Source organism: Panthera uncia (genome assembly GCF_023721935.1).
Source record: "Panthera uncia isolate 11264 chromosome C1 unlocalized genomic scaffold, Puncia_PCG_1.0 HiC_scaffold_4, whole genome shotgun sequence".
In the NCBI taxonomy this organism is placed as follows: domain Eukaryota; kingdom Metazoa; phylum Chordata; class Mammalia; order Carnivora; family Felidae; genus Panthera; species Panthera uncia.
In genome coordinates this window covers 24,724,411-24,739,852 of record NW_026057585.1, presented here as the reverse complement: position 1 = coordinate 24,739,852, position 15,442 = coordinate 24,724,411, and positions in this window count along the sequence as shown.

Sequence of the window (15,442 nt, the reverse complement as noted above, 5' to 3'; positions counted from 1 at the left end):
TTTATTGGACATTTTTGATCATTTGTCTTTAATTTCCTAGCAATTTATAGTTTCTTTGGCAAACCATTCCGTCCCCAATACTAAGACTAGAATTCTATTCTTCCCATTCTCCTATTTGCCCACCAGTCACTCTTCAAATATACATGAATTTTGAAAATATATTTCTAAAAGGTTAGCTTTTCAGTTTCACCAAATTTCCACTAACTCCCTTTGGTTCTTCCTGAAGAGTCAGAATATTGTAAAGATTCAGAGCAGGAGTCAAAAAAACACTGGGTTTTGGTTCTAGTTCTACAATTTATTAGTGACCAGAGCAAGCTATTTGGTAATGTGGTAGACTGCATTGATGCTCTGTAGGACTTCACTTTCTTCCACTTCTTCTATGGGGTCTATGTTTTTCCACACAAATGATGACAGTTTTGGCTGTATCATTTACTTTGTTCAGCTATGTTATCAAGAAGAAGCTTTGATCAAACGTTACCGATATAGAGTATCATAAATGTACTTGCTGATTTGGTTTGGTCTCTTGTTCTCCTGCCATCAGACACGGGAAGAGCATGCTCTGAGTAGCTGTTGGTCCCAGAAGAGAGAAGTCTCCAGCAGATTTAAAACCAAACTGCAGCTTGTAGTCTGGGGCCTCTCCCGCTATTCTCAGTTTAGGCCACAAAGCCATCCTCGTTAACCCATAAACTTATTAGTAAGAAAACTAAATATTTGTTTTTGCAAGTCAGTGACATTCTTGGGTTGTCATGCAGCATTATCATAGTAATAGCTGACTAATACAATTTCTCTGTGTCTCAAATTTCTGATCTATAATGTGGGGTAATATTTATACCATACTTAATTCTTTCATGTTTGAAGATTCATTGAGATGATACATAATGTTTAGAACATTGTCACACTGTATAAATACCATCCATTATTATACATTATTTATGTATGTATGTATTTATGTATGAACTATGCTCTCCCCCAAGTAATTACATCAACAAATATATGTTAGTATGCTTATATCACCTTGATATAACTGAGTAATACCTTCCAATAGAGGAAGAGTACAAGGAAACACTATGAGAGACCTGAACTCATCAGCATTAGTTATACCTCTCTCCCAACTGCCTAAGTCCTTGCTTGGATAAGGGGCAACAGGAGCCCATTGATGGGTAGTAGGGCTCTTCTTTCTACAGAATACCTTAGTACTTCTGCCTGTGTCTGCTACCTCCAGAGCATATTAAGAACGTAACGGTGGCTGAAGCAGGTACTCTTGACGCCCAGCTGACATTCCTAAGGCCCATGTCTGAGTTGCATACACACTGAAAGCTTTTCTATCTCAGACACTTGTATATCTTTACTTCTCAGCCTAAGAGCTTTCTCTAGTGCCATGGAAGCTTGTTTAGCAGGGTAGCCAAGAAGTGCCTATGGGGCAGTCTTTAAGCCATGAAAAATGGTTGATTAGTTCTCTAGTTTTCCTGTCCCTCTATAAGACATTTTGAGTAATATTTTATTAGATTCCAGCAGAATTGAGCCCCAGTTTCCACAAATGGTAACCCTGACATACCATTTACTGGGTTTTCTCCCTTTTCTGTCTCACTGCCCTCCTCCCTCACTTGTACTTTCTTGGATCACATCCCCCCAGAACTGCCTGAACTCAAGTCTCTTCTCAGAACATGCTTTTATGGGTAACATATTCATATAGTGAATTAACCCATCTTTCCTCTTTTTGTTTATCCTGTTTGTGAGCCAGAAGGACCATGGCAGACATCCACACTTATGTTGATACATTAGTAATCAATCTTAAATATGTTTTCTGTAACTCAGTAGCTAATGGAAACCAGTGCTTTTATTTGAATAGGCTTGTTACCTCAGTGGAAGGAGGATGCTTTACTCAAGGTTATGTGCCCTTCCTAGGGGCAGTCCATATCAAATAACTGCTGATATAGGGGTTCAAAGCTTAGCCCTCCCTTGTCTCAATTTGATACACTTCTGAAGGGGATTCTTTTCTTCCTAGCCAACTGTAGAGCTGAGGTGGTTAGGACCTGTAACAATTGTATTTCTTCCTCTTTTTTAAAAAATGTTTATTTTTGAGAGAGAGAGAGAGAGAGAGAGCGCGGGGGAGGGAAAGAGAGAGAGAGGGACAGAGGATTGGAAGTGGGTTCTGTGCTGACAGCAGACAGCCTGTTGCGGGGCTCCAACTCATGAACACTGAGATCATGACCTGAGCCAAAGTCAGATGCTTAACTGACTGAGCTACCCAGGCACCCCACGGTAGCAGTTCTTTTTTTTTTTTTTTTTTTTCCTTTTTATTATTAAACTTTATTTTTTAGAACAGTTTTAGATTCACAGCAAAACTGAATGGCAAGTACAAAGAGTTCCCTTATAAACCCTGACCTAACATATGCACAACCTTCCCCGCTATCAACAACCTGCACTAGAGTGGTACATTTGTTGAACCTACACTAACACATCCTTGTTGCCCGAAGTCCACAGTTTACATTAGGGATCATGCTTGGTGTTATATATTCTATGGGTTTAGACAAATGTATAATGACATGCATCTACCATTGCAGTATCATACAAAGTAGTTTAGAATATCCTCTGTGTTCTGCCTATTTATCCTCCCTCGCCTCAAGCCCTGGCAGCCACTGATCTTTTTACTGTTTCCATAGTTTTGTCTTTCCATGAATACCATATAGCTGGAACAATATAATATGTAGCCTTTTTCATATTGGCTTCTTTCACTTAGTAATATGCATTTAAGTTTCCTTCATGTCTTTCCATGGCTCCATAGCTCATTTCTTTTTAATGCTGAACAGTATTCCATTGTTTGGATGCCCCACAGTTGGTTTATCCATTCACCTACTGAGGACTATCGTGGTTGCTTCCAATTTGGAACTATTATGAATAAAGCTGCTATAAACATCTGCATGCAAATTTTTGTGTGGACGTAAGTTTTTAATTAATTTGGGTAAATACCAAAGGGTGTAATTGCTGGATTGTATGCAGGATAGTTTCAGAAGAAGCTGTCAATCTGTCTTCCAAAGTGGCTGCACCATTTTTCACTCCCAAGAGCAACGAATTAGAGTTCCCGTTGCCCCACACTGTTGCCAGCATTTGGTGGTGTCAGTGTTTTGGATTTTGGCCATTCCAATAGGTGTGTTGTGGTATCTTGCTTTAATTTGCATTTATGTGATGACTGTGCAGGATGGTTTCATAAGCCTTTTTTTTTTTTTTTTTTTTTGGCCATCTACATATCTTCTTTGCGAAGGTCTGTTAAGATCTTCTGCCAGTTTTTTAAAAAACCAAGTAGTTTGTTTTCTTACTGTTGAGTGTTAGAGTTCTTTGAGTAGTAGTCCCTTATCAAATGGGTCTTTTGTTTTTATTCTTTAATGTATTTATTTAAATTCAAGTTAGTTAACATACAGTGTAGTATTGGTTTCAGGAGTAGAACCCAGTGATTCATCACTTACATACAACACCCAGTGCTCATCCCAACAAGTGCCCTCCTCAATGTCCATCACCCGTTGTAGCCCATCCCCCCACCTGCCTCCCCTCCAGCAACAAGAGAGGAAAACCAGAGACTCCTAAATACGGAGAATAGCGTTTTCAACTTCTCATTCTGTTCATTCCTGATTCTCTTTCTTTCCCACAGCTATTATCCCCAAGAGCACTTTCCAATAAACCTCCTGCTTGCAAATCTCTGTTTCAATATCCACTTGGTGCCAGGAATGGTCCTCGGAAGTAGACTTTAAAATGGGATTTTGTAGCTGGAGCATCCACTGGCTAGCTGACAGTGAGGACTCCACCACAGATAGGAAGTGGGGTACTGATTGCCCTTGGCTTGCTGTTGTGGTGCAGTTGTTGTAAGAGGAATGAACTGCGATGTGACACCAGTGGAAGAGAATGCCTTGGCTTGGCTCATGCAGTATCTTGGGGATTTGAGGGGTCTCGGGGAAGTGGTCATTGCAGACTATGGAGTCAACTGTTGCTTTGAACTGTTCCTGATTTAATGAATGGAACAGAACACAGATGCCAGAAATAGACCTACATTTATAAGTCAATAGATTTTCAATAAAGGTGCCAAAGCAACCCATAAAAAAATTTGTTAAAATAGCAACTTCTGGAACAACTGGATCCCAGGTGGATAACTTAACACTTCTGCCCTATTTCATAACACTCACAAAATTAATCCAACATGAATCTTAGACTTCAGTGTAAAATCTAAAACTACAAAGCTTCTAGAAGATAATACTGAAGAATAACGGTAGGCAAAGATTTTGTAAACAGGATAAACAGCAATTGTAAGTTTTGTTTTGTTTTTCTTTTGAGAGAGAGAGAGTGCACGAGTGGGGAGAGGGGCAGAGGGAGAGAGAAAGAGAATCCTAAGCAGACTCCATGCTCAGTGTGGAGTGGAGCCTGATGCAGGGCTTGATCTCATGACCCTGGGATTATAGCCTGAGCCGCAGTTGAGAGTCTGATGCTCAACCGACGGAGCCACCCAGGCACCCCAGAAATAATAATTTTTAAAAATGGCAAATTGTATTTCATTAAAATGAAAAACTTCTGCTGATAAAAAGACACCAGTAAGAAAATTATTAGACAAGCCATAGACTATAGTCAAATTTTGTATAGTACACATCAAAATGTGTACTATATATTAAATACTTAGTCTAATGAAAAAGTATCATAAAATAAAGTCCTCAAATACAGATACACAAAAAAATTCCTCCCACTCAATAATAAAACAATTGGGAAAAGATTTGACGGCTCAGATACTTTACAAGGAAACATGGTCAATAAGTATCTAAAAAACTGCTTGACCTTCTTAGTCACAAGGCAAACATAGTTGGGATTGGTTACCACTTCATATCCACTCAAGCGGCTAAAGTGAAAAAGACTCTGAACACTAGATGCTGGCGAGGAGCTAGAGCATCTGAAACTCGTATACGTTGCGAGAGGGAATGTTAAGTGGTGCAGCCACTGGGAATATAGCTTGGCAGTTTCTTATGAAGTTAACCATAACTTGCCCTATGACTCAGAAATTATATTCCTAAGAATTTACCCAAGAAAAATGAAATAGCATGTCTGAAAAGACTCAACTGGAATTTCACAGCAGCTTTATTTACAAAAGTCAAAAACTAGAAACAACCGAAGTTTCTACCAATAAATAGAATGGGTAGACCAATTTTAGTATATTCATGCAGTGCTACTCAACAGTCAAAAGGAGTTAAATACTGATATGCTGCCACATGAACGAAGTCTCGAAAACATGAAGCTGAAGGAAAGAAGCAAGACACAAGAGGATACATTGTGTATGAACATCTAGTATACGCAAAACTGACCTATAGTTGGAGAGACGGCATTAGTAACTTCTGAGCATGGAGGCTGTCTGAGAAAGGGGCCATTAGGAACTTTCTAGGGTGATATTAATATTCTATATATTCATAGGAACATGGTTTACAGGTATATTCACTTGTCAAGACTCATCAAACTATAACACTTAAAACCAGAGCATTTCCCTATATGTAGAATATACTTGAATTAAGGAAGGGGATAAAAAGATAAAAGCAAGTACACTGAGGATTTTACCAACACTTTGGATACAGGCTTTTTTGAGCTTGATTAGGTTTCATATTCTCTTCCTGTACATTGTTTGTTGAAGGAATGATCTTTTGGAGAGTGTTTTTACATAAATAAATTGCTGTCACAAATTCCTAATCTAGAAATCCTTTCTGGGAATACAATTAGAGGAGTATGGACCAGAATGTAAACATAAAGTTGTTTATCGAGGTGTTGATGTCATATTTAAAGATAAAATATTTAATGAAACCAAAATGGTCAAAAAATTATGGCATATTTGTATGATGAATTATTTCATAGCTGGAAATATTAAATACAGGTATTCCCTGCTTTTCGAAAGTTCACGTTACAATGCTTCACTTTTACCAAAGATCCACATTAGTACTTTTCTCTAACCAAAAGGTAGCCAAAAGAGGATTTTTACTTTTACAAAAAAAAGGAAGAAGAAGCAGCAGCAGCAGCAGCCAAAAGGCAAAGGAACATTCCCGAGTCATTCTGCAGTGAACTCTTACAGAGGCAGTGAGCACCCCAGCAGTGCAGTGTCCCGGCCCAGCTCCCTCCCAGGGAACTACACCCAGCATCTCCCCATCAAGCTGCCAGAGCTTGGGACTGTGTCTGTGAGCATCTGTGCTTTCTCTCGATTTATTTTCTGCCTCTGTTAGCAAGATGTGTCCTAAGGCATCAGAAAAGCCTAAGAGAGGTTATTTTTGGGGTCTGGGAACTCTCAAAAATGTTTCCGTATAAATGAATGGTAATTGCTTTTTTTTTTTTGTTTGTTTTTTGTTTTTTGCTTTACACCATTTCAGCTTACAAAAGTTTTCACAGGAATGCTCTACTTTCAGATAGCGGGTGGGGGTGGGGGGACCTGTAACTGTTATATAATGAGGAGGTGGTAGTGAATTATCGGTGAACAATATAGAACGTGGAACTGAATAGATAGCATGATTTCATCCAGACAAATAACATGTGAACAGAAAATCCTGAACAAACATGCACCAGATTATTAATAATGGTTATTCTGGGATTGTGGATGACTTTTATTTTATTCTTTTTAAACTTTATTGTCTGCATTTCTACTTACTCTTCTCCAATCTGCCATGAATCACAAGAGTTATAAAGTTTTAACAGTGAAACAAAAGTAAAACCTAATAAAGCCCAGAGTGTTTTTGCTTTGGTCTTCCACAGCCACTCGGTAACGGGTAAATCATCTATGGAAGCACATGGGAAACCCACCATGCTTTCTCAGAAACCAGCTGCTCGGTTCTTGCATAAAGAGGATACTGAATTAGATTTTTTTTAACCTTCCTGATGAAACCAGCTTTCCTCTCTCCTCTGGCTCTCTCCCTCATCTCTCCTCTCCATTCGACTCCAATTCTGCTAGTCTCTGGACCATGAAGAGCAGTGATGCTCTTTAGGAGATCCCAGCAAACACTGATATCACCAACTACCATGCCATTCTAGAAATACATTTAATTTGGCTCCATTTCCTAGTCTGCAAACTTGTTTTAATCAAAATTGGAATCAGTGAGATAAGAAGTCATGTACATCTCAGCCCCACTGTTTGGTATTTTGCTGAAATTAAGTAAGCTCAGGATTCTGTAAGGGATCGTCCTGCACGAGAAGGGTTTGTACAAGCTTGCAGACATTGGGCACAGTGATTACTGTAAAAGACAATTTTCAACAACGAATCAGTTCATTAAAACCAAGGCAATGAATAATCGCATATAAGAGGAGGTGAAAAGGGACTGAGGAAAGAAGAAGGAATATCAAAAATCTCTCCACGAGGTTTTATTTTGTTTATCCAAAAGCAAATCCAAAGGTTGCTACAGGACAGTGCTCATAAAACAGGTCTGCAGAGAGAATCTCCTACAAAAAATGCTGCCTCACCCGCTTCACTGGCAGTTGAGTTCACAGTAGAAATACATTCAATTCCACATAGTAATAGTGCTTTAATAACAGATGAAAATATGTTTTATGGTGTGTGTTGATAACTAAATGCTTATCCTATATATAGAAATTCAAATAATTGGAATTTCTCATAGCCAGCATCCAGTTGAGACCACTGGAGAATACCTTGATATAGAAGGTTAAAATCAATAGACTGTGTTTTGGTTATTTTTCAGAAGATGTCTGCTGTATGTTTAATATACTATATTTGTATTATGGGCTCTGGTTCCTGTAAATCTGAGGTCTCTCTTTCTTGAATGAATGAGGAGATAAGCAATTGAATTTGAAAGATACTTTATGCAACAGAAAAGCAATTTTGTTCCTGGTTATCAGAGGGCAAGAAGTGAACCAGCAATTGAATGCTAAATATTTTTAACCCTTGGGATTCCGATTTACTCTGGGTTCATTCAATCTATCTCCGCTCTAATGTTCCTTATAATGGAGGAGAATTTTGTTGAAAGTTTAATCAATTTCAATTAATTATCTTTTTCTGTTAACGGATATGGATTTATCTTAAAGAATCTCAAATTTCCATTTTTGGAAAGGAGGGAGATTTGCATTTCTTCCAACGAGGGTGCACAAAGCACAGAATACTGTTTGCTCTGCTTTGTGATGGACTGGTGTTGGTTTTAACCATCGTTTGTAATGGTCTCTAAAGTTCTTGGTGCTCTCATGGTGAAATAAATGAGGCTGGCAGTTTCCCGCCACACTTTATGGTGAAAACCTCCTTGTCCAGCTCCTCAAATAATTTTTTAAGAAGTTTTAAATTCTTTACTCCTGAATCTTAGATAATAATGGCACTATATTGGTTATTTAGAGATATATCTGATGCTATTTTTTTTTCTCAGTGTTTCCAAAAATTATATCAGGTCACAAGGTGATGTTGTTTGGGTTGTCCATGTAGATCACACGTGTAGTAACCAGCCTCCAAGATGGACCCCAGTGGTCTTCCCTTCCTGGTATTGATGTCTGTGTAGCCCTCACCATTGCATTAGGTCTGGCCTTTGTGATGGATAGTATGCAGCAGAAGTGTCAGTGTGTGTCTTCTGAAGCCAGAACATATAGGACATTGCCACTTTTGCCTTCTTCTCTTGGATCGCCTACCATGTCATGAGGATACTTCGTATCTCAGTGGGAAGTTTGGTGTGACAATGAACTGAGTAAGGCCTCTTACAACAACCAGCACCAATGCACCTGCCATGGGAGTGAGACATCTTAGAAGTGGATCCTCCAGCTCCAGTCAAACCCTCTGATAACTGCTGCCTTGGTCAACATCATGACTAACCTCCTGAAAGACCTGGACCCAGGAACACTCAGCCAAGGCACACTCAGATTCCTGTACCGTAGAAACTTTGAGAGATAAAAATATATATTCTTTTGTTCTACCCTGCTAATTGTTGTGGGGTAATTTGCAAATGTACTCGTTGCTTTTAGTACATTGGTTGCTAGGGTCAAAATCCTCCATGGGTCTGCTGACATGAAACTGCCACTTAGTTTATGCAAGTATATTTGCCTCAACATTTTCACAAGTATCAGAGTGTGATGGGGGCTCCAGCAGTCATTAAAGAGACAACAGAAGTGTTGAATTCTTTGGTGAATTCCTTCTCACATGTGAGTTAGAGAAAGAAGAACCGCAAATGACACTTTCAAGAATTGTGATACAGGGAGGGTAGGATGTGGTGAGTAGTGTCTGCTTCCCAAATTCAATTCTCCTCACACGGACAAAAGCTTTTCCTGCCTGGATCAGGTTGACCTGTCAATCTTAGAATAAATAGAAAATCAAGAAGCAACACACACACACACACACACACACACACCCAGAAATAACATGTGTGTCTCAATAGCTCAGTTGAGTAAATATTTATTGAGCCCTTGCTGTATGCAATTCACTCTGCTGTGAATTCCAATTAATAGAAGATGCAGAATCTGCTTCCTGGCCCATTCTGTTCCATGACCTAAATGATTATCATAAGCAATCCTGGATGGAAGTCCTACAATCCCTCCTACCCTAACCGTCTGTCATTCAATGTAATCTTAGATTTCTGAGTTCTTCCCACTTAGGTCAGAAGCCATCTGTTTGGAGATTTGATGTAAGCATTTATTAGTTGTCCTGCCACAGGATTACATTTTTTGTTTCCAAAATTTCTCACCCTTGGTCACTTAGGGCTATCTTCCCAGTATTTACTATTGGCATACTCACTATTTACTCTGGTTTCTTAATTACTGGTTGACCTCCTTCCTTCTAAATTCTCTTATTTCTGCTTTAATTTATTGAAATACATTCTATTAATATGACAAGGTCTCTACCTTTAAGAAATTTATAATTAAGTAGATAGAGTACCAGATGTGACAGAGGAATGCACAAACTCTCTATTTTGATCCCTATTCCTTGTAGATACCAATTGTCCGTGAATCCACTCCATTTTCTACTCCTCTGCACTAGGAGAGAAATTCTGACTAATACAGTCAACCAAACATAACCTATCAGGCCCACTTTGTTCAAAATTAACTGCTCAGGTTCTCATACCTGATTTCATGAGAATTACAGTTTAGTTAAGGAGGAAAGACCTAGTGGGGAAAAATTAAATAGTAGGAGATTTCATTAGAATGGATCTAATGAGACACAGAACATGGTTATTATTGACTGACAAGCATGGACATTGTCATAACGTACAGAGGAAGGGAAGGGAAGATTCCTCCAAATGGGTCACCAGGGAAGGCTTTTCAGGGGAGGTGATATTTTGAGTCTGGTCTTAGATGCCAAATAAGATTTGGGTATGCCAACTTAAGGAGGAAATTTGAACTGTATAAAGATGTGGACCACAGCAAACATTTCAAAGACAGGAGTACGCAGGGTCTGGCAAGGACCCTGAGCTGGGTAGAGGAAGAGTTGGAGAGAAGGCTGCAAAGGCAGTTTGGAGCATATTGGGTTCAGCAAATGAGGTAACATATGGGAAAGAACTTTGTAAACTTCAAGGCACCATGGAAATGTGAGAAAGTATTATTACAATAGCAGAAAATGTAGTGGTTGCCAGTAAAATAATATTTGACTTAGGGCTTTGTTATTTCTTTCAAAGAAAATATTTTTGAAGATCATTGCTTTGAATAGCTCTTCTCCATGTTCCATTGCCTGTAGCTATCTTTCTCTCTTATTGACTTCTTTTCAGCCACCTTTAGTACAAATGGTAAAACTGTAGAAAAACTACAAGGCTTTGCTCTCTACTTCCTTTAAAGGTTCTTCATCTCTTTAAGAGTTTAGGCTCCTTTTTATAACTGTGGCAGCTGCAATTCCCAGAGGTCCTGCCTGGCCCTGAGGTTTGTTTACCACTCAGCAGGGATTTGTTTACCACCTGGTAGGAGAAGAGTCAAGAAGATAAAAGCCAATCAGGGAAGTAGGAAGATAGAACCAGGCAGAAAATACCAAGAAAATAAGATTAGAAACACCAGACTCAAGTAGAGTTGACTTTAGCAAGATGGTGACCCTGGGAAGGCTATTGACTACACATGTTAAATCACTTTACTGTGTAGGTTGTTAGAGATATAGTGCATCTTCTAAAATCACTTTGTGCCTGTGAACATGCACCACCATTTTAATTTTTTATGTTAAAAAAAAAATCCCCAATCACTTCATTTTCTTTTAAGTTCCCAAATATGCATATTTCTGGCTCTCAAATTTTAGCCTGGCTGCTCAGATTGTATTTGGGGAGAAGTCTTCCTTGGTCTAATAAATAGTTGATAAAATATTCATCCTGAAATACTAAGACAACAAGGTTTTTCTCTTATACAATTCTTCAGTAACTAAAGTTCACCTTGACAGATTTGAGGTACCATGATATCTTAAAGCAAAATCTGAATTCACAAATCAAATTATTTTAAGCCAAGAGTAAGTGTATTTTATTCTCTTTCTTTGAAAATCTAGTGTGGTTATGGTTCTGGCCACTGGTTATAGGGTGGGTATAGATTTTTTTTCCCATTAATTAGAATAGCCAATGAACTAGAAATTCTGGCTCTTAAAGTGTTTAGAAATGTAAGGTTTTAGTGTAGGAATATTTTATAAGTTAATGCATATTTGGTGATGATAAAGATTATTGAATTATTTTGTTCATAAAATCATTTAATATATACATTTTAATAATCTATTTTTAGCCAACTAGAGACTCTATATTTGATACTTCTGTTCTTGCTAATTCACTTGACTATGGAGTAAGATAAATGATTTTTGAGTATTTAAAAAATAGAATTTAAAATCGTTGATTGAACTGGTTTATTACAGCTGGAAGCAATTGTTTCTTAGAGGTTCAGTATTTATTGTATATGAATTATTTTAAGAATAATTAGGGTGTGTAATTCAGAATACTTTAAACTGAAATTTGAGACCATCCAACACCATTAAAACATATTAATGAATCATTTATTCAACAGACATTTATTGAGCACCTACAAGTTTTTAAAAACTATGTTAGCCAGAGGTGTTTTGCAAATGTCAATGTCTAGAAATTAGGTAAAGAACAATGAACTCATTGCTACAAGTTGAGCAGCAGGTAGGTAATTATCTTTCGAGAAAAGTAATGCAATATTATTTGTGTTAATGGGGGAAGCATCTCTATTTACTGGGAGTTCCCGATAAATATCATTCTGATGGTGAGTCAAGAGTAGTCTGGGACAAATCATGGAGAAAGGAGACCCACCTTGAAAGCAAAGAGGAGGCTCACACTTAGTAACTTGTTCTTAGACTATTTTATAAGCCATTACTACACTTCAAAACCTGATGGCCCCTGGGAAAACTGTGGATATTTCAGAGATTCCAGGTAGAACCAGCAGAAAGGTAATTGTATCCTGTGAAGCTTGTGGGAGGAGGTAGGAAGGGTTATCAGAGGTTATCAATCATCCTAAGGGATTTCCTACACACCTTTCTTAAGGACTCCGAATTTTGTTTTTTACTCCTCACTGACCCCTTTAACCTTTAGCCTTTTCTTTCTTCCAATTAATTTTAAATGTTTCTACAAGAAATCATATTACCAAGCTTCTACATTGACTAAAATACTGAAATGACTTCCCAATATACTGTGGATTTGACCCTAGGCATCTGAGTTTTCTCCAACCAATTTTCATTATTTGCTAGTAATTTCTACTGTCAAGTAGGCAGGGCATATCCGTCTCCTACCCGGAGAGTCATTCATTCATTCTACATAAGTTGGTGGCTACCTACTTTTTGTACTATGCTAGGTGCTAGTGGTACCAAAAAATTGATTTTGATTCCCTCAGTCTCAAAAAGGAGCCCCGGGCTTAAAGAGAACACAGGCACATGAATAATTACAAAAGCAAAAGTATGTACTGCCATACTGTGGTGATGAACAAAGACATGGGAGCACAGGAAAGGGAGTTACTAATTCCTTCTGAGGGATCCCAGAAAGGCTTCACAGGAAGGATGATGCTCCAACAGTATTGTGAAAAGTGAACATATATTTTCCATGTGAAAATAATAGGGAAATAAAAAGTAAATAAATAAAAGCATAAATTGGGAAATAGCAAATAACTCAATATAGTTAGAGAGCTTGTGGTGAGAAATAAGGCAGAGAGAAGTAAATAATCAAAGCACATTTAGGCACATTTTGGAGTAGAAATAAATTTAGAGAGTCTCTTCAAAAGGGCAGAACAAGCTGATGCATGGGAAGTTCCCAGTCCAAGCTAAATAAATGAAGTGTTTGTAAGAGTGCCGGGGTAAAAACGGACCCCGCAGTGGTGAAGGCGACGTGAAGTGCCATGATGTGTAGAGGTGCCTCATCTTAAGGGCTAAAGTTGGAACCCAAGTTATTTTTATGTCAAAGAAACACACACACCGAGCTCCAGCATTAAGTCGGGAGAAATTGCACGTACTGATGTTAGGATAAGGCACAGCAACACCCCATAGATGTTGCCATGTAGTGCTATCATTGTCATTGCCTTCTAAATATATTTTGGTTTTTATTTCCTCTTGAACCAACAATTTATTTAGGAAAAGAGTTGCCATGCTGCCTGGTAGGATTTCCTGTGGGGTGCGATGGGAATTTGTTTTTTGGGTGCAGGGGCACCCTGATTCTTCCTCATGGTTGCCATAATGGGGACACTGATTTCCAGTCACAGAACGTTCTCTGACAGTCTTTGGTGGCAGAGGTCTTACTTTGGAAAACTGAACAGGATCTGATATTCTGAGAATGGGTGAGGGCAAGGGCAGGATTGTTCTACCCTTTCGATAGAGCCACCAGATATAATTACTCCTCTGCCCATTCTAGAGGGATTCTTTGAAATATTCACATGGTTCTCTGGCTGCCTTTTATCATCCTCTCTTTCTATGTTGTTTCTATTGTCAGTTTGTTCCCATTTATTTTATTTCTTATATCTTCTACGAATCCCTCACTATTTGTATTTCTGGCAGCTTTACTCCCTCCACTCCACTTATTCCTTAGCTGTCCAGTGCTGTTTTGGATTTTATTTTCATATCTATTCTGTGATTTCACTGGAATTTTGCAAGGGGGAAGGGGTAAACTGTGTGTTTAGCTGGCTTTCATGAGGAAGATAACTGTCTATTCTACCTGCTGTCTAGTTTGTATCCCTGATTCTTTAAAACCCAAGGAAACTATATTATTTATTAAGATTGTTCCACAGCCACCCAAGAAAAGTAAAATTGCTTTAATACTGTAGAATAAGAAACTGTTGTTTTCCACACTTACTTGATATTTCAGGATAGCACTAGTCCCTCAGGAGAAAACTCTAGAATATCATTGTGTCCCTTTGTCTTAGAGATTCCATCTGCTACACTGCTATGTCCTCTCACACCTGTCGTCTTAGTGAGGTACTTCAAGGATGGCTTCACTGACCGTGACTTAAAGGTAATTTTGTCAGTTTAGCAAAGGGAGGGCTTTTGTAGTAGCCTAGAAGCCAACTTCGATTTGTATGGCTGTGTAACACTGTGGTTAAATATCCCTTTTTCTGTCTAAGTCCGGAGTGAAAAAAAAAAAAAAAAAAAGAATTCAAAGACATTACTTAGAGAGCTTTATAAATGGTTCTTAGAATCAGGGAGCCTGGTATATTTGATTCAAACCTGAAAAAAAATCTATAGATTGGAGACCAGCTAAAGTGACCTCTGGCAGCAGAGCAGGGGGCTACGTTTGAGAAGGGACCGCTTTCCCCTGACAGGTCATGAGTTTCTGTTTCCCAGGGACCAGATAAGTAATCTGTAGCAAAAATGTCTGTTTAGGGGCATTTAAAAATGAAGCCCAAGAGTGCTTCTGCAAGGATTGAAGGAACCTCAGCCAACCAACACAGGCTGCTATGTTCTGTTCAGGTGCAGAGGCTGAGGGGTGGTCATGGGCAGAGGGCCAAAGCAGGGGGATGCTTCCCACATCACGTGTTCCACCTGAGCATGCCGGAGAGAGGACTTCAAATCCGCAAGGGTCCAAGGAAACCAACACAGATTACACTCATGTCAGTGAAGTGAGATTTCCTCCACAGCATCTTTTCTCCTTCCTCCATGACCCCTTCCACCCTGGGGATGCCACTGGCCACCCACCAAGTGGGAGAAGAGGAATAGAATGTTAGATGGAGAAATAGAGTGCCCCCCTCCTCCACTATAGGTTTCCAATGTGAAACAGACGTGAGCCGGGGAAATGGGAGAAGCTTGAAATCGAAATGCAGTACAGAGCATGGAATATTACATGGAACTTGGTAATTTAATTATCAGTAGACATCCTGGAGATTCATGTGTCCAGAGGACATCTTCATGGTCAAGAATGTCCAGAGAATCTTTGGGACCTGACTGAAATCTCCTCGAGGCAAAGAGAATAAAATGACCACAGGTTGCTTTCTGAGTGCACCTTTCTTGTTATCTCACTGTTTTACATGTGCGAAGCATCATTTTTATAGATGCAAGCCCCACCCTGCC